At 47.0% G+C, this 27,877-nt stretch overlaps 1 protein-coding gene and 1 long non-coding RNA gene across 4 annotated transcripts in view; one reads left to right on the top strand and one right to left on the bottom strand.

The window, feature by feature from the left end:
- Positions 1-27,877, top strand: part of NRG2 (neuregulin 2) — a 187,379-nt gene that overhangs the window by 54,363 nt on the left and 105,139 nt on the right. The window lies entirely within an intron of this gene.
- On the bottom strand, positions 602-21,252 carry LOC116531665. Its single transcript, XR_004260511.1, has 2 exons — positions 21,170-21,252; positions 602-680 (listed from the first exon to the last, which is right to left on the bottom strand). It is a non-coding gene; the product is annotated as an uncharacterized LOC116531665 (long non-coding RNA).

Genomic DNA, 27,877 nt, shown 5'->3' with positions numbered 1-27,877 from the left:
TTTTCTTAGGAAAGGCTTCTTAGCATATGGATGAAAGAGACCTCTTCCCTTTTTTCCTGACCGGAGTCTTCCACTCAGACTCTGGCTGCTTCCCACCCTTAAAGAGCCTTTGGGGATTTCTAACAAACCTGGGATTTTTTTCTGAGTCAATTTGGAAAGGTTAAGCAGGCACATAAAAGAATTAATTAATTACTGAAGTTTATGTCCCCTCAGAGCCTCTAAAGCTGTGCTGTCCAATACAGTAGCCACCAGCCACAGGAAGCAATCTAAATTGGAATTTAAATCAATCAAAATAAATAAGATGGAAAAATTCCATTCTCCAGTTACACTAATCACATTTCAAGTGCTCAAGAGCCACATGTGCTAGTGGCTACCATATTGGAAAACCCAGATATGGAATATTTTCCATCAGCACAGAATGTTTACTGAACAGCACTGCAGGGGTTGGGTTACTCCAGAAATATTCCTGGGGCCCTTTTAGGTGTGCGGTTGAGACGGTCAGTGAGGGTGGGTAGGAGTTGTGGTTACCAATCAGTATGACTTGATAAATTTTTCCTTGCTCATCTAGAAAGTAGCTTTCATATGTTTAGGTTCTTTTTGCTTCTTTCTATCTGGTCTTGATTGAGTAAGGGTCTCCAGTTGTGTCACAGTTATATCTTAAAGACTGTGTGTGTGTGTGCCTTATAAGAGAAGAAGTCTGATCACCAATTTATATCATTGACTATGCCAAAGACCCTTTCCTCTAGAGCAAGGTCCTGGGGTGTAGGAGGATATCCCAGGGGCCACGCCTGACGTGTAGACAGGCTGAAGTTTTGCCTGTGTTTACAGTGGTCCTAAGGACAAATGTTAGGCTAACGCCAGAAATTCAGAATTTTTCATTCCTTCCCGTTACCTTAGTTTCTTTTTGTGCAGTATAAAGATGGAGTTGCTCCAGAGAGCATTTTGGAGATGCAAGAAGAGGGTGCTTGGGGTGATGAAGCTCCAGATTCTGTGTTCTTTCTACTAACCCTGGAGCTGGGGCAAACATGTGACTATGTTTATACCCTGCCTATGTCCAGACCCCGCTGTGAGAAGCAGCTCTTCCCAGTGGCCTAAATATAGCCCTGGGAGCCCCACATGCCACATTCTATCTAGTCTTGGCTTGCACACTGACTCATTGTATGACTCTGTGAAAGTCACTTCCCCTCTCCTCCCAGTCACTGGGAGTTGGGGGGAAGTGGGGATAATTGCCCTGACTCACCTCTCAGAGAGGAGCTAATTAGGGCTCAATGAAACAGAAAGGTGTAAGTTGAAAGGGCAAGGGAAGAAGCAACTCTGGATAGAGCTCTGAGGAGGGGGCTTGGCTTTCACACTGCCTGGGCAAGCCATCCTCTGAGATCGGGAAGCCTGGGATACATGGTCAGCTTCGGAAGGTCTGTAAACTTCTTTGAATTATGAACAGGGATATGTGGATATAAGCCTGCATGCATTTTATGGGGAAGGTCTGTAGCTTTCATCAGATTCTCAGAAGTTAAATAACCCCAAACTGTTCTGAATCACTGCCTTCGGAAGTTTGACTTGTTGGGTTCTGAGGAGAGGAGGTGATGTTCCTGTTTGGGGAGGGGCAGCAAAGGTTGGGCTTCCCCAGGAAGTCAGAAGGCAGCTGTGCTAGGTACAGTGCTTAGAACAGCCCGTGCAGAAAGGCCAGCAACTATTTAATAAGTTCCTACCAACTGCCTGGCACTCTTTTGGGCCCTTGAGGTGGAAATGAAATACTTATTTTTCTTTTTTTGAGACTGAGTCTTACTCTGTCACCCAGGCTAGAGTGTAGCGGTGCAGCCTTGGCTCACTGTGGCCTCCAGGATTCAAGCAATTCTCCTGCCTCAGCCTCCTGAGCAGCTGGGATTACAGGTGTGTGCCACTACACCTGGCTAATTTTTGTATTTATAGTAGAGATGGGGATTCAGCAGGTTGGCCAGGCTGGTCTCAAACTCCTGGTTTCAAGTGAGCCACCTGCCTCAGCCTCCCAAAGTGCTGGGATTATGGGAAATGAAATACTCTGACTCATCTACATCTCCCATCCCCTGCCCTGAAGTCTGCTCTTCCCAGGTGTTTGGCCCTAAGTGGGCACATCCCGAAAGACAAGGTTGAAGAACATGTGCCTGTGGATGTGAGTGTGTTATGCTATGCAAGGATCTGGGCTGAAAGTAAACCATGAGTAAGAAATAGAAAAGCAGTCATCTGTGGAGGCCGTATCACAAAGCAAAAGAGGTGTTAGAATGGGTCTGAGGCCACTTGGGCCCTGATTCTTATGTTGATCCTAAATCACTTTGTGACCTTAGCGATCACTTAGCTTCTCTATGTTTATTGTGCCATCTGTAAAATGGGCTAACTTCCCCTGACCTAAATATTGACAGTAGCTGTTGTGAGAAATAAAAAGGAATTTAGCAAAAATTAGCATTTGTTATATTCTCTTATTTTAGAAGGTAATAAATGCTCATTGTAGGAATATGAAAAACCCAGAAAAAAGAGAAAAATTATTTGCAACCTCTCCATTCTGAAGTATATCTTCTTATAAAGTCTTGGAAATTTTCCTTACAAATCACTTTTTCACGCATATATTTTTTCTCCTTACTAGATCTTAATGTTCATGTAATTTCATATCCTGCTTTTCTCACCTGATATTAGACAGTGACCATTTATGTCCTTAATCATTCTTCAGAAACCTCATTTTTAATGGCTGATGTTCCATCATTGGAAGGCACCAAACTTTATTTAACAAATTCCCAAGTGTAGGCCATTTATAAGTTGCTTCCAAGTTATTTCATTATTGTAAATAATGATATGTTGAGCAGCCTTGTGTATAAATCTTTGTGTTTATCTCTCTTACCTTAAAAGAAATTCTTAGAACTGAGATGACTGGGCCAGAATGTAAAGCTGATATAATTAATTATTTTAATATATGTAAAGTACAAGGCATTGATGAGACTTATGGCAAATACCTATTCGTTCATTATTAATGTAACTCCTTGCATTTGAAACATTTCTGTGAATGAAGGGCGAATGTTTCCATGCTCCTGGCGGCAGGGTAGTGCAGTTGAATTAGTGTCTATTTCTCTCTTTCGCAATTGTCTTATACTAGGAAAACAAATCATTAATGGTAAGAAAGTTTTCATTATGAGACAACAGGGAGTGTCAACAGGTGTCCTTTTAAAAGGATCAATAAACAAGCTCTTGCCAAAGTTCTGAAACTCAGTTCCGGTCAATACCCTACATATCTGAATAACACAAGCAAGCCCCATTATTTCTCAGACTTCTGTAGCCCCACCTATTAAAATAGGGACACTAGTCCTTAACCCACCTGACATAAAGGAATATTGTGAAAATCTAATGAAATTGTGTGTCTGTGAAAGTATAACAACATAAGCAAAGGTTGTTCTTTGCCTTCTCTTAATCATGAGACTGAGGGCTGCTGGGAGTGGAAGGAAACAATGGAGAACCAGGAGCAGTGGAGGGAAGCATCTGAAGGACTGAAAGAAAAATAAGTCCTGGCCGGGCGCGGTGGCTCACGCCTGTAATCCCAGCACTTTGGGAGGCCGAGGCACGTGGATCACGAGGTCAAGAGATCGAGACCATCCTGGTCAACATGGTGAAACCCCGTCTCTACTAAAAATACAAAAATTAGCTGGGCATGGTGGTGCGCGCCTGTAGTCCCAGCTACTCAGGAGGCTGAGGCAGGAGAATTGCTTGAACCCAGGAGGCGGAGGTTGCGGTGAGCCGAGATCGTGCCATTGCACTCCAGTCTGGGTAACAACAGCGAAACTCCGTCTCAAAAAAAAAAATAAATAAATAATAAAAATTAAAAAATAAGGCCAAGAAATAGCACACGGAGTTTGTTAGAGGTCGGGCCTGGAAAAGCCCTGGAAGAGGAGCAGATCCAGATGGGCCCGTCTTCCCTTTAGGCTGGGCCTGGTCTTGGGCCAGCTCTGTCCTGGGGACCACTCTCAGACACAGGAGACTGATACCTCCCCAGAAACAAAGATCTTTCTCATTTGACACTGGGTGCCTTGGGACTCAGCTCTTTGCGAAGCAGTTATTAGTGGCTAGTCTGATCAAACTCACAGCCACCTTCTCCTCCAAACCTTCAGATAGGCTGGATCCTGCACTGTGGAAATGGGGAAGGGAAGGGGGTCCCTCTGAGCCAACTGCTAACCCCCAGGGGAGTGACTGTGAGAATCAAGAAGGAGAATCCTATGAATGGCCCCTCTCTATCCACAGGAATGTGCAACACTTCCCAGGCTCCCAGAGCCAAAGACCTAGTATTATAAACAGAAGCTGTGGTCCTGACCTGTCAGAGAGGTTAATCCCCCAGACATCAGGGCCTGGCCTGGTGGAGTTGGGAGCTGGGCTGATAAAGCCTGATAAAGGGAAACAGCAAGAGGAGAGGAACTGCAGGGGTGTGGCATGGACCCCCATGAAGGCAGTTTCTGATGGAGGCAAGTCATAAAACTTTCCCTCATTCATTCCTCTGCCCCTGAGCAAGACTGCTCCTCAGCCAGCTAAGAGTACTACACAAAGGATCTGTCCCCTGCTCACTGGACACCTTGCAGGGGAATGGGAGGAGGATAACACCTGAAAGTTGTAAAGAAATAACTTCTGGCATTTTCTAAGCTGCCCTGAGGCAGAAGAGACAGAAGAACAATTCCAACATGGTTCCAACTCTCAAAGAACCGGAAACTCTGTCCAGGACTGATGCGCTCTGCTGGCTCTCTTATAGCTCTTCCCTTCTAATTGACTTGAAGAAAAGCAACTAATGAACAATGTGAGCTGCTGGAAATGTACCAAGTCATGTGGTACAAGCCGGGAGTGCTGTAGGAGTTTAGAAAAGGCAGAGATTGGTGTGGGCTGAAGTGATTAGAACAGGTTTCCCAGAGAATGGGGGCCAGGACACAGTCACCGTTCTGGAGGTTTGGATCCACTGTAAAGAGGGCAGAGAGGTGGAAAGGAGCAGCTTTAGGAGTGAAGGGAATGTGCCTGGGCAGTGCTGAGGCTCAGGAGTGCCCCGGGATGGAGCAGGGGAGCTGTAGGATGAGTGGCTGGGAGCGCAGGAACAGGTCGGGGGAGGAAGCCAGATTGTAGATTGCTTTGAATTCTAGGCAGAGGAGTTTAGGCTTCACTTTACAGCAAATAGGGGGTAGAAAGAACCCCCAGAGTGAGGAAGTGTGGGAAGCCATGCCTTGCTGTTTACTCCCACCAAATTAATTCCTTTTTGCCCTCAGTGAGGCCACTTCAACCCCTGAGCCATGTAAGTTCTTTTCTAAGAGCTAGATGTACTCCAAGCATGCTCTATGCTGGCACAGCCTGGATGGAGATTGCTGTCAGGCTCTTCTTTCTGCACCACCACCCCTAGAGACCACTGTCATTCTTCATTGTTTTCCCATGCCTCCTGTCCAGCATCCCCTCTAGGTTAACAGGCTCAAGGGAGGAGGGCAGACACTGGGAGCTTGCTCTGTGCTGGGGCACAGCCTTAAACAGGCTCCAGCCTCTGTCTACAAAGCCCACAGCCTGGTAGAGCCAGATTAAATGGACATGCAAAGCATGACAAGAATCTTTTTTTGCTGGCAGCCTGGAGCCTCCAATGCTGAACTGGGTCTTCCTCACAGTGCTCCTGGAACCATGGAGCCCTAGATGGAGGTCTGGGACCTATCCTCAGACCATTCCCTTATTCCTGAAGGAATCCTTGGGCTTCAGTGCCTGGGACAGAACCAGAACCTCAGCCTGGTTCTGCACAGGACTCTCTGGATTAGCTTCCCTGTGTTAAGAGAAGGGAAACAGCCACATGGAATGCTTTCCAGAGGCAGGACTCGAACACTGCCAGAGTTAAGGGTTAAGGCTCCCTAAGAGTTCCACATGAGGGAGACCCAGGCCAGGACCATGGGTACCAGGAGGCCAGCCCTTCCCACTGTGGCCATGTGGGGTGAGGAGGCTGCATTTTCCTGCCTGTGAACTCCAGCCCTAGGAGTGGGAAGAGTGCTCCAAGCCATCTCTGGAACAAGGGGATGTCAGAGGGGCACAGATGGTAAGGGAGCAGCACCCAGTCCCAAATGAGCAGCTTGCTCAGGCTGGTGCTGGGTGTGAGCAGTCGCTCTGCTCAGCAACAGCTCTCGTCTGCCTGGCCTCGGAGCATCTACAGCTAGCCCAGCCTAGATGCTGCTGGCTCTATTCTGGGCCCTCATCTCTGCATCAGTCACACCACAGGGAGCCCTTCTTAGGAAGCTGCTGCCACTGTTGATGCTTTTCCCAACTCTTCACAGCCACGCTGCGCCCCAGGAGCTGAGGCCTAGTGTCTCCATCCTTCTGCCTGCCCCCCTGAGAAGCATTTACAGAAACCACTTCTCTGCACAACCAAGCTCCTAGTAGGGGGTAATCAAGTCAAGAGATGCATAGATTTCAGCCATTTGGGACAGGAAAGTGGGAGGGAGATTCCCCAGGGAAAAGGGAGCTGCCTAGCAAGCTCAGAAAAAAATTGTGGGGAGGATTTGTAGTGGTAAGAGGAAGAGAGAGGGAAGGAAACTGGGTGGAAAATTCTGTATTGAAGCCAGCTGATTGTAGAGACTAGTACCAGTGTTCAGGTGAAGCTCATCCTGTCTGAACACAGTTCTCTCCATCCTTTCTTCCTACGAGCTCACTGGGGTTGGAAGTGCTCAATGGCAGTCGGTGACTTAGACTCTTCTTGACAGTCGGTGACTTAGACTCTTCTTGACAGTCAATGACTTAGACTTTTCTTGGAAGGTAGATTATTTTCCTGCCCCCAACCTTCAAGGATATCTGCCTGGGGAATGGCGGGCATGAGGATGGGGTGTCTGTCTTGGAGAGTACACACCAAAACCAGACTTGGGCTGAGAATAGAGCTTATTTATCTGCACATTCCTATGGGTCTAAGGCTTGGACTCTGACTTCAAAAGGTTCTCTATATCCTGAGGACAGCCCTAGAAGGAACAAAACAAGGTACAGTGAAGATATTATTATTATTATTATTATTATTGGTGATGCAGTGAACATCCTGGGAATTAGACAAATCTCCCAAAGAGCTGGGGCTGGATATGCATTGAGATAGCTGTTTGGCTTGACCTGAAGCAGGGGCCCTGCATTTTTAAGAGTCAGGAGAGAGCTGGGCTGCCTCACCTGTGTGTCCCCAGCCCCCAGGACTGCTGAGCTGTTTCCAGTGTGGGGAGAGAATTTCATGGCTGTCAACACCAAACCCATCTGCCTCCGGATGTCCAGGGAGTAAGAGGAAGGAAGAGGCAGTGATAAGCAGAAATGGCATGGGATGTGACAAAGCAGAGGGGTCTTCCATGGGATCTGGTGAGCCTGAGTGTTTTGCTTTGTTTTGGTTTGTTTCTGGCATTACCAAATTTCTTAGTTTCCAACAGAGAGTTTTCACACATGTGAAAATTTTTATTTATTTATTAAAGTAAGTAATAAATAACTTACTTTAGTTATTTATTACTGCCTACAAAATCATCTCAAAATTTAGACATAAAGCAACAAACATTTGATATCTCATAGTTTCTGTGTATCAGGAATGCAGGTGTGACTTAGCTGGGTGCTTCTGGCACATAGTCTCTCGTGCCATTGCAGCCAAGCTGTCCTCCAGGACTGCAGTCATCTTAAGGCTCAGCTTGCTCAGCTGGGACTGTAGGATCAACTTCGAAGTTCATTCATGTGTCGTCGGCAGGCTTTGGAAGATCTGCTTCCAAGCGCTCTCACATGAGGTTCTCCACAATGTCCCCTTATAATGTGACAGTTAGCTTCCCAGGGACAAGCAATCCAAGATGGAAGCAAGTCCTTTTATGCCCTAATCTGAGACATAACATCCCGTCAGTCACCATATTCTATGTGTTAGAAGCACATCAAGTCCAACCCACACTCAAGGGAGAAGATTACATAAGAACGAGAATCCCGGGAGATGGAGATTTTCAGGGGGCTGACCTAGAGGCTGCCGACCACATCTCTCATTTTGGCCTGATAACTCTGTGGTCTAACCAGGGAGAAATAGCCCACAGGTAAGGAGGAAAAGGAGCTCTAGGGAGGTGAGGGGCTCTGTTCGTGATCAAAGAGTGGTGAAGTGGTAGATTTAGAATTTGAACATAGGTGTCCATCTGACTTCAGACTTAGTAGTCTTTCTCTGATACCCTGATGCCTGTCAATCCCATCGTCTATTGATACTTCTGGTTGGCAGTCGGAGCAGACTTGAGTTGATTGAACATTAAGGGATTAATGCTGGCTGACTTGCCGCTTGATTCTTTCTGGCTGTATCTGGATTCTTAGGGACATGGTTCATAATCATCCTCCTCTATAACAAGGACAACTTCTACTAAACTCCTTTTTACATTTTTTACCAAACTTATTCTTTTAGAACTTTTAAGTTTATAGAAAAATTGTGAAGATAGGCCAGAGAGTTCCATATATCCCAACCCAGTGTTCTGAAGTATTAACATCTTACATTAGTGTGGTACATTTGTTAAAATTAGTGAACCAATATTAATATAGTATTATGAACTAAAGTGTATACTGTATTCGGATTTCCTCACTCTTCCTTTGTAATTGAGGCAGGCACTGTGCGATCCATTCGTTTGATTAATTCTTAGACTAGTCCTTCGAGTTGGCACCATTATTATCTAAATTTCACAGGAGAGGAAAGTGAGACACAAAGAGATTAAGTAACTTGGCAGATCACAGAGCTGCGCAGAAGCAACGTGGGCACTTTAACTGGGGGCTCTCTCGTTCCCATGGAGTGCTCTTAACCGTTTACGCTTTCTTTTTTTTTTTTTTGAGACGGAGTTTCGCTCTTGTTACCCAGGCTGGAGTGCAATGGCGCGATCTCGCTTTCTTTCTCTCTCTCATCCTCTGACTCCTACTCAGAAGGAGGGAATTATGCACATAAGTAATAAACTCACTGGTCCTACCCCTAGGGTCTAAGCTTATGGAAAGATAAGAACCTGTCAGAAGACTGGCGGTGTTTTAGCACCTCCTCCTTCAGCCTCAACTTTCTCATCTGTGAACTGATAGGATTGTATGAATGACCCTGGGGTCTCTTCTGCCTCTGACTTTCTGCAACCCAGTGATTCTATCCCAGAGGATTTAGGGGCTACCAGTGGGAAAGTTGGGAAGAAGTTGGGTTCTGCTTCCCCAAGCTCAGTGAGTCATTGGCACCTCAGGGAATGAACCCACCTGTTTGGCCTCACTAACCTCTTTTACAGATCAGTGCAATAGATCACTCATGTAGGATTGAATCATGTGGCTGCCCCACCAAGTTAAGGCCCTAAGACTGTTGGCTCTGCATTTGAGGTTATTGCCTTTAAATACTTCAGGAATCAAGCCTCTGGGTAAGGCATTGTGAGCAATATTTTTTCTGTAGCACAAATGAAACCCATTCTTTGAGGAACATGAGCCTTATAGAAAGAATTTGTCTCCTCATATAAAGTGGTGGGGAGGCTCTGATAACCCTGACTGGTCAGGAATTCCAAAGCAGGATTGTTGAGGGTATCCCAGAGCACTGAAGGGCATGGACTCGAGAGTCACATAGACCCGGCCTGCCTCTCAGGAGTCGGTGACCTTGGACAAGTCTCAGCCTCTCCGTGTCTCTGTTTCAACATCTGTCACATAAGGAAAGTATAGGGATAGCTGCCTCACAGAGTTGTTGTTAGACTAAATGTAATAATTTAGGTAAAATGCCTAGTTGAACCCATAATAAATGCCTAATAAATGGTAGCATTTTTAGGACTTGGAATAATGTATCAGTTTCAATTTCAGCTCTAAAAGTTATTCTTTCTTTTATTCTGAGGTCTATTACCCTATTGGAGTCCTAAGTATCTAGACAGCTCCAATTTTTGAAAAGTGTGTTCAGCCCCAGGAAACAAGGTTTTCTTCTGGTGGACTGAAGCGGAGGTAGGGGCGGTGATCTGTTGAGCTTCACCATGTCCTTCACTGTCAGCTGCAAAGGAAGCCTGCAGCCTTGGCAGGACAGTCCCAGCCCAGCCTAACTGCCCCAGCCAGCCTGCCTTGCTATCATCTGATGTTCCCCAGATGGCCCTTGGGCTCTGTAGGACCACCTCCTTGTCTAAGGAAGTAGGCAGGACTGCCCACAGGGTGACTCCTGCAGGGCACATGGCTTTGTGTCTGCCCTCTCTGGCTCTCCATATACCAGTCAGGCTGGGGTCCCAGACATCAAGCTCAGGGAGGGGCACTGAGGCTACCCCTCCATAAAAGTAGGACCGGGGTAAGGGTGGCAGACTAGGCCAGGCTGGACACACAGCAGGGCTGGCTCCTGTAGCAGAAGGCTCCTGCCTATGCCTCGGAGGCCCTGGGGCATTCAGAATAGGCAAAAGGGTCTGATCATGAAGTGTTGGGTAAGGTGTTGAGACCCGGTCTTTTTTTTTCCCTTTTCACTAGAAAGCACTGCACCAGAGAAGCTGGACTTGATTTTGATTCTAAGTCCTTTGCTGACTGGAGTTAGAATTGGCTGAGTGGTTCCAAGAGATGTAAGGATGGAGAGGTACACGGACATTGCAATATTATTGGGGGTGGCCTGCACATTCGTACACATGTAATACACATGGCAAGTAGACATGTACAACACACGCATGTGGCGCTTGTGTATCAGCATTCAAGAAACCTCTTTTCCAGGGGCAGGTTAGCTGCCAGCCTACACAGGGGGCCCATGGCTCACATACAGACCAGGAAATAGGTTTTCCACATCTAGGGAACATTTACTGAATCTAAGCGGCCATTCCATGGGCCTGTCCCCCTCTGGATTTAGAAAGGAAGTAGCCTCAAGCTTTGGACTGGAAGCAGAGGCCCCCTAAAGGTAGGAGCACCCCACAGGCATGTGCCAGGTTGGAGAGTTGCTGTCCTCAACCTTGGTGCTGACAACAGTTGGTCCTGAGGCTGGGGTGGAGGACATTTCCGAGGACATTTCTGAGGCCTCTGATCTATGCGGAGAAGAGAAGTAGGGGCTGGTAACAGCCAGGGAAGAAGAGGAGGCTAGAATCTTACATTTTTAATGATGTAGGCTCTCACTGGTAGAAAAAAAACTATTGGTAGATTATATTTTTAAAAAAATCATGACTCTAGTTGAGTGTCTGATTGCTTCATGTCTGACCTGACACCTTGCTATTCAGTCGTCTAGGTGGCGGCTCATCCTCACATTCACATGTTGTCAACTTAGCCCAAGCTCCCCTCTTTGCCAGACCACAGCCTTCTCCCTTTCCCCTGGCTCGAAGTCACCAGTGTGGCTTGTGCCTTTTGGGGTACCCTGCTGCCCTCCAAGGCACAGTCCTTTCCCATTTTGCCAGGGACAGAGGTACTCCCCTTGGAAATGGAGGAAGGGGAAGAGGAAAAAGGGGAAAGCTTGGGTCCTTGTCGTGTTATAGCCTTTTGTGGTAGTTTTGTCGGTGAGGAGGAGAATCCTAGTGAGGATTTGGAATGAAACCATTTGGGGTTGGGGAGTATATATTTTTAAGTTACGGGATTATTTTTCCTGAATGAAACACTCTTACCTCCAGAGCAAAAAGGGCAAGGGAGGACTGGGTATCTAGGAATTGTAAGTGGCTCCTAGTTTTGCTTTTAAAAAAACATTTTAAAATTACACAAGAACTATTGAATTTTGAAAAGTTAGATGATACGGGTAATCAAAAAGAAGAAAACAAGAACACTCATAATCTCACTACTGAGCCACGAAACTAAAGATTCTGGAGGACATTCTTCCAGGACTTTTGCTGTGTAGAAAAACTGTTTTAAAAATGGGGTCACACTATACCTACTCTTTCATAACCTGCCCCATTTTTCATTTAAAAGTACGTGGGGCCGCCTTCTGAGGGCAATCACGACAGTTGTCTGTGAACCAGGACATGGGCCCTCACCAGACACTGAGTCTGTCAGTGTCTTTATCTTGATCTTTTTGGCTTCCAGAATTGTGAGAAATAAATACTTGCTGTTTAAGCCAAAATAAAATAAAAGTATAAGAGGAACGTTAGCAGGACGTGGTGGCTCACACCTGTAATCCTAGCACTCTGGGAGGCAGAGGCAGGGGGATCATTTGAGCTCAGGCGTTCGAGACCAGCCTGGGCAACATGGAGAAACCCCGTCTCTAAAAAAGACACAAAAATTAGCCAAGGGCGTTGGCACATATCTGTAGTCCCAGCTACTCATGAGGCTGAGACGGGAGGATCATTTGAACCCAGGAGGTGCAGCTGAGCTGCAGTGAGCTGTGATTGTGCCACTGCACTCCAGCCGGGGCAACAGAGTGCAGTGTCAAAAAAAAAGAAGTATATGAGGATGTGAGGAAGGAACATCTTTCTGTGACAACAGCTGTGTTTTTATGCCATCATTTTACAAGGTCACATGGTATTTCATTATATGAATACATCCATAACTTATTTTATCAATTATTAGAAATTTAGTTTATATTAAATTTTTTATTATGCCAGTTGAGCTTCCAGATAAAGGGTTTTTTGTGGTTTTTTTTTTTTTTTGCATATTCTTACTTCTTTAGGATGCATTCCCAGATAGAACTGAAGAGACTAAAGATATGTACATTATAAGGCTTTTGGTTCTTATTGCCAAATTACAGTTCAGAAAGACTGCCAATTTATGCTTCACCACCAGTATGTGACTGCTAATTTCTGCACACACTCACCAATGTTCTTTTCACTTTTACAAATCTGATATGCAAAATGTTATTTCATTCTAATTTACTTTTATTATGATTTAGGTTAACATTTTAATAAGCTTATTAGCATCTTGTGTTTCTTTTATGTCTTTGCCTATTTTTCTATTGAGGTATTTATCTTTTCCTTATTATTTTACATTTTACAAGTTTCCTTATATATCTAGGGTATTAATCTTTATTTTGATAAATGCTGTATAGAGTTTTTCAGCTTATTGTTTGCCTTTAGTTTTGTGACATTCTTTTTTTTTTTTTTTTTTTTTTGAGACAGGGTCTCGCTTTGTCACCCAGGCTGGAGTGGAGTGGTGCAATCTCAGCTCACTGCATCCTCTGCCTCCTGGGTTCAAGCGATTCTCCTGCCTCAGCCTCCTGAGTAGCTGGGATTACAGGTGTGTGCCATCACACCCAGCTAATTTTTGTATTTTTAGTAGTGAGGGGGTTTCACTATGTTGGCCAGGCTGGTCTCAAACTCCTGACCTCAGGTGATCCGCCTGCCTCGGCCTCCCAAAGTGCTGGGATTATAGGCATGAGCCACCATGTCCAGCTTGTGACATTCTTTAACACAGAGGATTTATATTTTTTAATGTGGTAAACATTATCAATATTTTTTTTTTGGTTTACTTTTTGATTTATTATTAGAAAGACTTTTCTATTCCTCCTGTGTGACATAAACATCTACCTAAATATCCTGGTGTTTTATTGAACATTTAAGTCTCTTAACCAACCACAACTTATTTTTGTGTATTATAGGCCTGGTGTTTTAAAATTTTAGTTAGCTTGTTATTCCATGTCATTATTGGACAGTCCTTTCTTTTTGTCTTAATACAAAATGTCACTTAACATTTTACATGTATCTATAATATTACATTTTATCTAAGTACTGATACTGTTAGCAAAGCCTTTGCTCAACACCTGGAATTGTTTCTTGGCTTTATATTATGTTCCATGGACTGATCTGTTCTGTACCTGAACATCACTTTTTAAATTATTGTAGCTTTATAATACATTTTAATATCTGGTAGTGCATGTTCTCTCTTTTTTTTTTTAATCCTTCTTTATCAGTATTTTTCTTGGCTATTCTACATTTAGTCTTCTAAATGAATTTGAGAATCGGTGATGCCCTTGGGGGTGTTAATTTGGAATGGTATTACATTTAGAGGTTACCTTGGGGAGATCTACATTGTAAAGTGCTACATTTTTATGTTCATTTATTCCTTTTATTCCTTTTTGTTTGTTTCCTTTAATAGAGCTAGAGCATAATTTTCTATTGATAGATCCTGCACATTTCTTACTAACTTTAGTCCTATCATTTTATGTTTTTATTGATATTACTAATGGGATGGTATTTTCATTATATTTTATAATTGCATATTGCCCATGCAGTTGAGAATGCTTGATTTTTTGTACATTTGTTTTGTAACTGGAAGGCAAACATGCTGTCTTCTGGTTTTCCTTTTGTGGGTTTGGGCCAAAGGCATGTTTGACCTATTTTGAAGCCATTTAATTTCCTTGTGGGCCTGGGCCACAGCTCCACCCCTCCCCCCACCCCCACCCGCAATTCCCTGTCATTGTGAAAGGGGCTTGGGTGATGAATGGCAGGCGCAATCAGCTCCTTGTTGGCTTCCCCCTAAGGACAGATGTGTTGCAAAGCAAATGCCTACCTAGTTCTTTCCCTACTCCAACCCCAGCTGTTTGGATGCCAGGAAGGTGACTTACCATCTAGTGGAAAATAGGCCCATAAATCAAAGCTGACACGGCAGAGTGATCATGGAGGAGTTAGGGTGTTTAAACGAAATTTGGTGCCAACCCTGGAGGCTCTCAGGGAACCCTTAGGACCTATAAATATCATCAGCTTGGTGTCTGGGCTGGTTGAATGCATCTGAGATCGTCCTTTACTGTGGCCCAGAGGCAGAGGTAGATCTGCTTCTTTTCTCCCCATGTTGGGGAAACTGAGGTTGAGCAAACAGGATAGTCTCCAGGACGGTGGTGTTGTAGCTGTGTGCCCTTTCTAAGAAGGATGGATATTCATTAACTTTCAAAACCCAAGGGGGAAAAAAGAAAAGCTGGTTATGGAGACTGGCCTCATTTTCAAGTCTGAAGCAAACACATGTTTGGAAAGGTTTCACAGATAGTGCTAACTAAGGATTCCCAGCAGGTTTTACACATTCTACTTTGGTGGAATGTAAAGATTAGCACTGCCATTTCTGTCTGATTTTTAGCACTCGGGGTTATATCCCAGTCATGAGCACTCTCTCAGCTCTCCTGCGTTCCCACTGCTTCTGACCACAGGTCACTTCTTCTTTGCTCTGCGGCCTTTCATACACAGGTTGCATGCTAGAGGAGAAGATGGTCCCAGAGGTACCCTGAAAAAGGAGATCAGCTCATCAGGGGATCACAAGGCTAGAATAGGCAGAGAGAAACACAGAAGGATAAAGGAAGTTGGTGGGAGTGGTGGACACAGAGGGTCGGAGTGCAGGGTAGAACTTAGAAGCCAAGTGATCAGCCCAAATGAGCCTTGCCTGCGTCTTCTAGCGGCTCACTCTGAGTGCCCCTCCAGTGGAGGTGGGGATGCTGCTCTAGTCTTGGTGGTCCTATGAAGCCTACCTCCTTATCATGTGGGTTTTTATCAACCTGGCTGAAAAGCTCTGATCCTGTACCCAGACCTTATGCACTGGCCAAACCAGTTCATTTTCTCCGCTCCTTTCCTTTTATCCCTAGAACCAAATGAACATCCAGGTTGTTGTCCAAGTATTCCAAAGAAGGAAACACCGCCGTCTTGGTTGATGTTTTACTCCAGTGTTTTGGACCATCTTGTTCCCAGGATGTTCTCTTTTATAGCTATCCTAGGTCTTCTTGTAATAGAACCATCATCCTGTGGCATGAATTGAAGAATGTGGAGAACAGTCAGACATCTTTTTTTGTATAACCCTATAGGGACTTCTAAAGGTTATTCGGTTTGTCGTTGAACTTTTGCTGGCACAATTAAGTAAAAATAATACTTGTAAAGTAAGGGGCACAATGCCTGGCACATAGTAAAATGATGTTCACTGTTTTTATTGCTTTATTTATATTATTCTTAGGCAATGATAGCACACTCTGTTTGTAATATTATTTACGTTTATATGTCAATGGGAGGTATGGAATTTTTCCAGTAAGGACAGGAAAGGCACATAGTGCTTCCCTTGCCTTTCCTGTTTGAGAGGTAAACATAGTGAAAGCCAAAGGTCATCATCTATTATTTGAGGTGGAACTAGAGGCTAGAGGCTCACTACTCCACTAAACTCTAAAATATTTGAGGGCAAGAGTTGTGTCTTATTTAGCTCTGAAATCTCTGGTTCTAAGCATAGAGTTGGTTCAGTAGACATTTATAAAGAAAGGTAAGGAGACAGGGAGAAGCTGGTGTGGCATCTTAGCATTGCAGGAGGCACTAAGATGCCTGTACAAAACTGTCCGTCTAACATCTCTGCCAGACTGGGGATCCAGGCCTCTTGCTTGAACACACCTGTTGCCTGATAGCACACTCCTTTTGAAGGCTGCCAGGGGGTCAACTCTAATTAGTAGAAACGTTCCTTCTATCGAGGCAGAATCTGCTCTGCCTTGACTTTTGTTAGCTTTGTATCTGTCCCTTTGAGCTACACTCAATCGGTTTAGTCCTTTTTCCAGATAACAGCCCTATCAATATAGCTATCATTTGTTACTTCTTATCATATCTTATTCTTATTTCTTATAATTTCTTCCAGATAGCTATCATTTCTTATTTCCTTTTTCCAAATCTAGAACTTGCTTCAGAAAAGCTGCAGGAAACTGTGTCAGAGTCATAATAAGTTATTAAAAGCCAAGTATGTTGGCCCTAATCTCGGAGGGTTAAATTAGAATGTCCCTTTCCTCAGGGCCAGAGGCTACTCCTGGGGTCAGAAGAATATGGTAAGGCCTCTGAGCCCTAGAACACTACAATCCTTCACGTTCTAGGCTAGGACTTTGGGCTGCCACGCGGCGGGGCTGACTGCAAGCTCTAGAACCCTCTGCCGGCAGCTTTCCACCAGGTGGCGGGTTATTACCTGGCTGAACGCGGGCCCGCGCACCTTCCTCATCTCTCCACCAGGTGGCAGGGCAGGCTGTGTCTCAGCTCCTGCACCGGCCTCGGAGTGCCTTCTCCCCCTGGGCTAGGCTGGAAGGAGAGCTTTAGGGGCTTTGGAAAGGTCGGCTGCCCTCCCCAGTGAGGACCAGAAGATGCCTCTGCTGCCCTGTGGAGGTGATGGAGCTGGGTTTTGCTGGGCTTGCTGAGTCCTGGGCAGCCTGTCCAATAATATGCCCTTGCTTGTTGGAGTGGTGTCCAGAACACAGCCTGTTGGGAGGCGGCCCTCAGTGAAAGGCCCCTGAATGGAGAGCTCCGGGTGTGGACGCCGGCGCTGGCGCTCGGGAGCTACTCCTCTGCCCTTCCCAGCCCTCCTTCCTCCTTCCAAACCCCTGCAGGCGTGGGGGAAGGTGCGGCTGTTCCTCTAGCCCATCTCCTTTGGCCGGGATCGACAGGTTCCTCCCCTCACACAACGAAGATGAAGTCCAGGCTTGCAGAGTGAGACAAAATTCCCCAGGCCTCTTCTCTATAGAGGAATGTTCCAGTCTGCATGGAGGATGTTCCAGTCCTGCACTGCTCCTAAACCAGGCCCCAGGAGGCTCCGGGCCTGGCCTTGTGCGCGCTACCCTCCCTCACGCAGGCCCTCTCAGCTCCGGGCCCACCACGGAGGCCTGTTCTTTCTGCGGCCGGCCTCAGCAGCTGTCTCTGGCTCCTCATTTCCGCATCTTTCTTTCTCACCCCTTCTCGGCTCGTCGGGCAGGCATGGGGATTCTGGGCCCAGCTTCGGTATTTCACTGGGATGGGACTATCGGAGAGTGGGAAGGCCTGACGTTAGGCTGCCATGCCTGCTAGGAAAGCAGAAGCTGTTTCCCTCAGAGGCCTGGGGGGTCAGTGCGGCCTCCTCCCCTCGGAGCGAAGCACTGGAAGGGGCTTGAGTGAGCACGCGGTCCTGTTTTCCTTTCATTTATTTATATTTATTTTTAAAAAATTTTTTGAGACAGGGTCTTGCTCTGTCGCTCAGGCTGGAGTGCAGAGGCATGATCTCCTCAGCTCACTGCAGCCTCCAACTCCTGGGTTCAGGCCATTCGCCTGCCTCAGCCTCCCGAGTAGCTGGGACTACAGGCACGCGCCACCATGCCTGGCTAATTTTTGTATGTTTCGTAGAGACCGGGTTTCACCATGTCAGTCAGGCTGGTCTTGAACTCCCACCCTCCTCAGCCTTCCAAAGTTCTGGGATTACAGGCATAAGCCACTGTGCCCGGCCCTTTTCTCCTTTTGTAGTTAAGAAAATCAAGACCCAAGGTTAAAAGAGTCTTCAGGGCTCTGACTAGAGCCCCAGGCGTTCTAATTCTCTGATGAGGCCTTGCATCTGAGGGCCTTCAGTTACCAGCCTCTCCTTAGAAGTGTCTCTGCTTTTCTTCCCACCTGGCCACCAACTGCCCTCTCCTGGTCCCACTTTGTGCATGGCAGCAGTGTCTTCATCAGCTTTTGATGCCTGGCCTGGTCCGAGGGTACGTTTGGCCACCTGTGGCCTTTGTTGGGCTGCAGGATTTGGAAAGAGAGGGGAAGGACACTTGTCTTTCAGTAGGGAGACTGTTGGGGGAGGGGGTATGTGTGTCCTGAGAATGTCTCAGTGGGTTTTCTATTCCTCTGCTCAAGAGTACTTCTTGGGCATCTACCTTGTACGCAGGGCTGAGTGGGATACAGGTAATAGTCCCTGGAGTGAAGGTGCTTGTAATCTAGGCATGAGGTTGACTCTAAACAGCTTTCTTGAATCCCATGATCCCTGGCCCCAGCACCGGCCATTGCCTCCTCTTCCTTTCCAGGCACTCCCATTGACCCTACCGCCTTGGGCCGTGCAGTGTGGAGACCCCTCACATGTGATTCCCACATGACTGGCACCTCAGGTCTCCTGTAATCTCCTGGGTGTTATCTCTCGGAGCAAGGAGCGAGCAAGTTCTATTGATGTGGAGCCACTGGGGAAGGCTGGGGACCTGCACAACCCCTGTTCCTCCCAAGCCTTCTTTTGAGCAGTTTCTATATTCTCCTTCCCATCCAGTAGGGATGGGAGAAGCCTCACCAGCCTTCTGCATGAGCAGGTATGGTCTGAGCTTACTTTTCTGTGCACTTAGGGAAGCTTCTAAACCACAAGCTTAGATTCTTTTACTTTTCTGTTTACAGCCTATCAGCACTCAGCACGCTGTTTCCCAGGCCCTCTAGGTCCTCCTGCTTCTGCTCCCCGCTCTCGGCACCTCCTCAGCATTCCTGACCATGCCAAACTTCCCTATTCTCCTTTTTTAAGCCGCATACTCTCTCATTTCTAGACTCTTGCATATACTAACCTCTTTTTATGAAATCATTTTTTCTTCCCTCTTTCCTTCTCCAGTCTTTGCTGGCTAATTCACACCACTCCTAAGAGCTCATTTAGAATGTCCCTCCTCAGGGAAAGCTTCCCAGCTGCCTAAGCCTAGGGTGGGTCCTCTGATCTTACCTCTGATGATGCTTGTCAGGCTGAATTGTAGTCATTTGTTTCTTAATATCCCTTCCTTACCAAAGTCATGTCTCTGTAAGGGAAGGGGCCAGTGGTTTTGTGTGTTTGTTTCTTGGAGGGATCCTCATGTTCCAATGCAGTACCTGTCACATAAGTGCTCAGGTTAGACTTGTGGAATGTGGTGTGAGTGCATGGGTGGATGGGAGGGCCAGTGGGCCTTCCTAGAAGAACTTCCTGCCATCCCACATCTGGATTCTCTGGGTGTTTAAGTGCATCACTCCTGTGTTTCTGTGGCAATGGAGCGAAGTGCATAGAGGTTCTGTGGACAGAGACCATTCATTCATTCAGTAAATATTACTGAGTCCCTGCTATGTGCCAGGCACCATACAGACACTGGGGATACCATAGTAAATAAGCCTGACGTGGTTCCTAAACTCATGGGACCTATAACCTAGTGGAGGAAACAAATAATAAGTAAGCAAATATAAAAAGAACATAATTATAAATTGTGAAAAGTCCTGGGAAGAAAATGAATAGGCTGATATAGGGCAATATGAGAGACTGGTAAGGGGGATCTTGCCCACAGTCCCCTCTCCCCCTGGCCAGCACACCTCTCCCTCTGCAAAGGCCATGAGCCTCACATCCATACCCCTGCTGGCTTTACCTCAGGGTCACATCCTGACCTTGGCAAGAGTTGTACTAATGAACACTCCTGACAGCTTTTCCTTTTAGCACTGTCTGCATCTGGGGTGAAGGACTCTACCAGACTGGGAAGGAGGTATATCTTGGCAGAAAGTATAGCTCTGTGCTTTGCTGCTGGTAGGAAGACCTTCAGGAGGGCCAGGATTCATCAGCAGAAGTACCAGAGTCTCTCTGTCCAGGGGCCTGAATGGGTGAATGTTCAGGCCCTGTTATGCATTGGGGCATTAGCAGCACTGCTGTGAGGTGGCATGAAAGCCATGGCCTCCTGCCGGCAGCTGGGGCTGCTGCTGCCGTCCCTCCCTGTTCATGAGGACTGCGTCACTCTGCTCTTTGGCATGGTCTGGGGTTGGGGAATGCCGTGCCTCCAGCTCTGTTGGCAATTATGCTGGTATGGGTTGCTTTCTCCGAGCAGCTGTTTGCCCTTTTGGAAAACCTGTGGCTTTGGTTTGGGAGGAGTTGAGGGAGTCGGGGTGTCCCTCTGGGGTATTGTCCCCTGACCCACCCTGGTATACATAGTGAGCTGTCAGACTCCACCCATCTCTCCCACCTAGTTCTCCTCTGGACCATTCACGCAGGCTCTTAAAAGTCTTAGAGCATGTGACAGCTGTGCCTAGGGTGGGAGGAGGTTGCTGTTGTGGAGCCAGGTGGGGAGCTGGAGAGCTAGCTCGACCATGAGGGGTTGACAAGGTGGTGACAGGGTTCCTGCCCTGAGGCAGTGCTGATATGCCTGCTGCCACGAAGAATCCTAGTGCCCTTGCATCAAGACACCTTTGTCATGGGAAAGTTGGGAAGGACCCTCCCTCTCCCTGGACTTGATAGGACCCAGCCACTTCAGTAACTTCAGGGGTTGGGTAGAGCAGGCAGCCAAGAAGTAGAGGCACTGTCAGCTTTGGGAACCTCGCTGACGGAGGAGTCTAACTCCAGCATCCTTTGTTCTTTGAGCCTGTCTGCAAATGCCTGTGTCCAGAGACCTGGGACACACTCCCCAAGCATGCATGTGACAGTGTTTGTGTCTAGTAGAAAGGGCATGTTTATGGCAATGTTTGGAACCATGTGATTGTGGGTGCATGTGCTCATGATTATGTGTCTTAGCTTCAGGGGATTTTGTGTCTTTTGAGGTTTTGGGTACCTCTGAGAATAAGACTGGACTGGGATGTGTGTTTATGATAGGCTCTGATTCTAGAGTGGGCACTTGTGTGTGTCTGTGTGTGTGTATTTGTATTTCTGTGTATGACTAACCATACATTCTCTCTGGAGCTAGTTCTTTAGGCCAGAAAGGAGATACATAAAGTTCCAAGAGAGGAGGGTAGACATTGGAGGGCCGGGCTGGGAATTGGAATTATGACCATTTTCTAGCACCTTTCTTCAGTCTGCTTTTCTTCCCATCCCTTCTTTGTTCTCTTACCCCAGCTTTGGCTCTAAAGGAAGAGAAGACCCTAAAAAGGCTTTGTGATCAATGTTCCTGCCAAATCTGGGGGCCAGGCATGGCTGGGCTTGTCCAAGAGTCAGGGAAGTGAGGAACTGGGCAGCGCAGAGAGATGTTACGGTTCCTGGAACAGAGGCCCCCGCCTTTTTTCTCCCTTGTTCTTTTTTCCTGGCTTGGAAATAATAGGTCTTCAATCTGAGATTAGGAGAAAAGGAAACAACCAGAAGGGAACCAGTTTGAACAAAGACAAATTGCTGGATGTGAACAACCCCCACTGTTGTGATCGAGTATTCTTACCTAGATGAGATTCTGTGTGCTGGGGTGGGGCTTGGGGTTAGGCAGGGAGCAATGAGGACATTCAAGGCCACCAGGCCCACAGAGAGGCAGGACAGCAAAAGTAAGCAGGAGGGCGGGCTCTAGAGTCAGGCAGACTGGAGTCTAAGCCTGTCTCTTTCTTTACTGGCCAGACCTCTCCAAGTCTCAGCTTCCCCTTCTATAACCTACAGGGTGCCTGTGAAGACCAAATAAGAAAATGTATATAAGCTGTTTGGCACAGCAGCTAGCACATGGTAAGCATAAACGGTACTGTATGTATAGGGCTCAGTTCTTTCCTTATATGAGGATCAGGGTAGTGAAGATGAGGGAGGAACCTCAGGGAAATATGTCTTAGCTGTCTGCAGAAGAAACACTCTTTATCAAGAGACTCCAGTGCAGATGCCAACCTGGTTGAGATGGAGGCAGTTTTCCCCCAGGGGCTGGCAACTATACTTTATTTGTACCTGTAAATACATGTGTATGTGAGTGTGTGTCAGGATAGATAAGGAGGGAAGATACTCATCCTTTTAAAGGAAGAATATGGCCCAAGGATACCTCCAGACTACCCTAGACAGTGGTTATAAATATATCATGTCAGGTTATTCAGTGAATTTAGGGATGCTGGGGACATCTACTTGAGAGCTACTTTATGGAGGTCAAAGTGTTGTGCTTGTCTGGAAACCATTTGTCTGTCTCTTCATTTATTCACTATTCATTCATTTATTTAATTCACCAGTATATGTGCCATGTCAATCATGGGAGGCTTAGGCCTATAGAGATCTCTTGAGATTGAACCTGAAGAAGAGAAATCTGACCTGGAGAAGGTCAATCTTGAAAAATGACCTTCAGGTCTAGAGAGGGCTTTTATATGACTCCATCTTGCCTGTGAACCAGAAAAGTTACATGTTTAACTGCAACATGGTTAGGCATAGTCCGAGGCCCAATTTTTTGGGATCTGGCCTGCCTGGGGCAAGAGACGGAGTAGGTCACCACTCTTGAGGACCCCTCCAGGCCTGGGCATCTAGAATATTTCACCAGCTTGGTTGCTGACTTACTGCAGGACCTTGGGCAGATGACTAAGCACTAATGAGCCTCAGTTTTCCTCTCTGTTAAATGGTGGTGAGAATGTTTTCTTTCAGTTCCTCCCTGCCTTCTGGGGCTTGGGAAGGATGAAGAAACCCCCTGTGTAACTTCATGGGGCTTCCTGTGAAGATGGTCTAAGCGAACACCCTGGCTGCCCCTGCACTCGTACCCTGCGCTTCATTCATTGCCCAGGATTCCCAAAGCAAAGGGTTTCTCTTTATTTACCCCCATCCTCGTATGCCCTGTCAGAGTTGATTCTCCTAGAGATGCCAAACCACTTCCCTCTTCCACTTCTGGCTTTTACTATTACCCCTGCCTAGAATGCTCTCCCCAGCCTTCTCCAAGAGAATCTTGGAGAAGAGAATCTTGTTCTGTCCCCACGGTTTCAAGCCATGCTGGCTCTGATCACCCTTCTCCCACTGGTGCTTTGGCTTTCTCTCTTAATCCTCCAAAGCTTGTCTCCAGCACAGCCTTCCTCTTTCTGTGCTCTCTTTAGCTCTCCCCCATTCTGGCTTTTTGTGTCTGCCATGTGATCTGCTACAGGGGATTAGCAGCATTGGTAGAAGGAAGACTGTCAGGGGCTGAACTTGATGACCAGGGGGAACTGGAGGGAAGGATGAGAGGGGAAAATATGCTGGGGCGGTCAAGGGCTAGTTCATGGGGCCAGGGAAACAAATAAATTGGAAGAGACAATCAGGTTACCACTGTGGGTGCCTCCTGCCACACCCAGCCATCTAAATCCCAATGACCATCTCTCTGTGAAACCAAGAGCCTCAGTGGAGTGGGTGTACTTTGGGAGGCCGGGGGGCATATGCATGGGGCTGCCTTGGCCCCCACATTATACAGGGATTGAGGCTGGATGAGTTTGCATGTCCCCAGGCTAATGCCAACTCAGGACAGCGGCTATTGCAGAGGCTTCCTGAAACTGGACTGAGCTGCCAAGGAGAGAGCTCTTCCTTTAGGAGGCTGGGGATGGCCTGATAGCAGCCGCTCTTTGCTTTGCCAGCCCCTCTTTCACCTCCAGCTCTCAGTGGGGAACAGGGGCCAACCACAATCTAGAGACTGAGCTGGTGACACATAACAGGAATGGCCCTGTTCTCTGGTCAGCCTCCCATGAGAAGCTCCCCAGGGGGAGGGAGGGACCTGCAGCATCTGACCAGATGTGGAGGTCACAGAAGGAGTCCAGCCCCATGCTGATCGGCCCCTTCTGGGTTGCTGTTCCTGGGCTGGTGGGAGAGGGAGGGCCTGGCCTTGAGGAAAGTTTTATTCCTCTGGCTGCAGCAGCCAAAGACCATGGGTCCCACATGTTTCTAAACAGGCTTGATTGTCCTCTGGAATGATGTGTCACATGCAGGGCTGGAGCCTGAGTCCTGGCAGTGGGGGAGGAAGGGGGCAGGAATGGGGATGAGGGACACTGAAATTCCCAGAGAGACAGGGCAGTAGGGCCTCAACTCAGGGAGTGGAAGCCCTGCCCAAACCTCGATCATGGCAGATGCACTAATGTATGGTGGCAGGGCAGATGAGGGCACCAGCTGGGGCTCCCCCTTCTCCCTAGACCACAAACCCAATCAACGCTCCCCAAACCCTACTACCAAGGCAAGAACCGTAAACAGCCTGACTCAGAGCTGGGCAGCAGCGTACAAGCGTATTGGTTCTGTCATTAGCTATAATAGCAGCATCTCACCTGGCTGCCTATGCCTTTCATCCGAGCCTCTCAAAGAACTTGACAGACAGCAAAGGGTTCTATTATCTTCATATTACTACTGGAGAAAGCAAGGCCCTGACGAGCCTGACAACTTCTTCAGAGTTCATGGAGGAGCTGGGAATGGGCAGGTCTCCAGGTCTTGGGCTTGTTGGCCTCTCCTCTGGCATCCCTGACTGTGCTGACATGTGCTAGGAGGCAGTGGGGTTAACTTGTCCCCTGAAACTGATGTTGGGAGGTTCTGTCCAACATAGGAAGTAGGTTCTGAGTTCTTAGGCATCTACTTGTTTATTCTTTCTTCCATAAATTGTCAATATTAAGCAATTAACAGCAGCAATAACTGCTACAACTTACATGGCATTTACTGTGAGCCAGAGGATGCAGGTGCTATGTTACTTCCATTTACAGATGAGGAAACTGAATCACAGACAAGTTAAGTAACTTTCAGGTCATATATCCAGTAAGTGACAGAGTTAGGATTGAGGCCCAAAAGTCTGATGCCATAATTTTTTTTTCTTGAGACAGAGTCTTGCTGTTGCCCAAGCTGGAGTACAGTGGTGCAATCTTGGCTCACTGCAGCCTCCGCGTCTCGAGTTTCAATGATTCTCCTGCTTCAGCCTCCTGAGTAACTGGGACTAGAGGCATATGCCACCGTGCCCAGATAATTTTTGTATTTTTAGTAGAGACAGGGTATTACCATGTTGGCTGGGCTGGTCTCGAACTCCCAACCTCAGATGATCTGCCCACCTCGGCCTCCCAAAGTGCTGGGATTACAGGTCTGAGCCACTGTACCCGGCCCAAAGCCATAATTTTCGCCATAATATTATATTACCATTCTGGACCATACCTACAACAGACCTCGTGTCAAAGCAGAGCTCCAACCTCAGCTCTGAAGAGAGGAAGGCCCCAGTCCTCTCTTCCTTCCTCATTTGGGGGCAATTGATATTTGGAACAAGTTTCCAGGAACCTTGCCCTGGATCTTGGTTATAGGGATGTTGTGGAGTAGATTCCTGATTTGACAGTTTCTGATGTATTAGAGCCCGGGACCCAGGGATAGGGGTGCAGCATTACCAACCCCTACTCACCTTTTCCTCAATGCCAGTTGTTTAAGAACTGGGGGAAGAAGAGTCTCCCAGCCTACCTGGCAGTGGCTAGCACAGTGAGTATGCTCTTTGACAGGAGGCTGCCACACTCATCTTCCAAGACAGGGAAGTCTGCTGGGTGTGGTGGCTCATGCCTGTAATCCCAGCACTTTGGGAGTCCGAGATGGGCAGATTGTCTGAGGTCAGGAGTTTGAGACAAGTGTGGCCAATGTGGGGAAACTCTGTCTCTACTAAAAATACAACAACAAAAAATTAGCTGGGCATGGTGGCACGCCCCTGTAGTCCCAGCTACTCAGGAGGCTGAGGCAGGAGAATCACTTAAACCCAGAAGGCGGAGGTTGCAGTGAGTGCAGTGCAAGCCACTGCACTCCAGCCTGAGTGACAGAGAAAGACTCTGTCTAAAAAAAAAAAAAAAAAAAAAAAAGCTAGGGAAGTCTTATTCTCTGTCCCAGGCCAACACCCTCTCTTGTACAATGCTCACCTTCTCCATGGTGGGCATATTAAAGCACAGCCACAGATGGCTACTTGTCCTGGCTTCTCAGAGAGGCCCACAGGCCCTGCAGCATTTCTGGGGATGGGGTTGATCGTCTGGTAAAAGCCACACTGGGAATCTGATTGTGCCAAAACTTGCGGTGGGACCTGGGGCAAGTCACTCATGCCGTCAATGGGCCTCAGTTTCCTCATCTGTGGAATGAGGATGTTAATCTAGTGCTGAGATCTCCCCTAACACTCTGTTCTGTACTTGGCTCCTGGTTTTTTGATACCTAGAAGGTAAAGTCTCTTACGAGATGCCTGGGTGAATCACAGACATGAGTGGTGAGCAGGGGTGGCAGGAAATAGTGGGAAACAGAGCTAAGCAAGTTCGCCGGCCATTTCTATTACATGCTTCTAGTTCAGCTATTTGTGACTTTCTGAAAAGTTTATGGTTTGGGGATTTTTATTTCTATTTTTTTGGTAATTTTTTCCATATTTGATCATGGCCTAGAGCAGTGATTTTTGGAAAGATACAGTGAAAAACCCCTTCAGCTGTTTGTAAGCATTGCAAACACCCGCAAAAAATATCCTTTTCCTATTTAGAAGAAATAACATAGTTATGTTTTCCTTTTCAGTTCAAGTAACTCCCAAACAACTCCAAAGACTTGGCTAGTAATTAGTCCTTAATGAAGGGGACTGGACAGTATGTGCTCTGCAAAGTTTGGAAAAGAGAGATTTCAAATCAAAAAGTATTGATGTTTGAAAAAGCTCGCCATTTTTTCCTGCTTGCTGGCCCTACCCCCTACACAGCAGCCTCTTCCCAGGCAGAGTCTCAAGCCATAGCTCATGTGAGAATGAAGTGAGAGCAAGGTGAACTCACCTTCTGCTTGAAGAGACTGGTGGTTTTCTTTCCCACACTAGTGGTCTTTGCCTGTTTCACAGACTGAAAGACTGAGGCTGGGCAAAGTTGTAGTCAGGCCTTCCATTGCTTTGAAAGATGAATTGAATGGGCTTGTGAAAGCTTATATTTGGGGTCCTTGTCCCAGGAAACTTCCAGGAGGAGCCTTCCAATCCTAGGCAATGTGTCCAGGGAAGTCATTGGTTCTGGAGTCTAAGTCCCACCAGAGTGAGAATCCAGAAGTGCTGGCCCTTGCAGAATGAAGCAATGATGGCTGAAGTGCCCATAGGAAGCGGAAGGGCTCTCTTTCGGATGAGCAAGGAATCTTCTTCCTCTTATCAGAACACATCCTCAGAGACTAGTGCTTGGGGCTTCTCTTCTGCCATCTCCCCACTCTCAAATCTCCCTTGGTTTCTTCTTTTGAACACTTTTATCTTGCTGACTCCAGGAGGAATGCTAGTGCTAACCTGGAAGAGAAATTGCCATCTTTTCATTGCTCTTCCTCACTCTGACACCTGCACATCATCACCTGCAGCTCTTGACAGTGAGTGCCTCACCCCAGGAAAGAGGCTGCCCTCACTCTGCATGTCAGGGCAGAGATTGGACCTGGTGGGTTGGCAGGTGGAACAGAGTGGGAAGAGGTGGCAGTATGGAAAGAATACTAGACTCCCGATGCCTGAGATCTGGTCTACTAGACCTATGGCTGACTTCCTCCGGGCCCCTGCAGACCTCTCCTTCTCTCCTTCTCAGCTGCCTTACCTATATAGCAAGTGGGTGGGGCTGCATCCTCTCTGGGGCCCTTTTCAGGGCAAGGGATCTGACTTGGCCTCTTGTTCTTGGGATTCTTTATTTGAACACACACACACACACACACACACACACACACACACACACACACA

This window comes from Sapajus apella, unplaced genomic scaffold, assembly GCF_009761245.1.
Source record: "Sapajus apella isolate SASKATOON/1434 unplaced genomic scaffold, GSC_monkey_1.0 scaffold71, whole genome shotgun sequence".
Classification (NCBI taxonomy): Eukaryota; Metazoa; Chordata; class Mammalia; order Primates; family Cebidae; genus Sapajus; species Sapajus apella.
The sequence above is the reverse complement of the archived record's forward strand: the minus strand, read 5'-3'. Positions and strand labels throughout refer to the sequence as shown.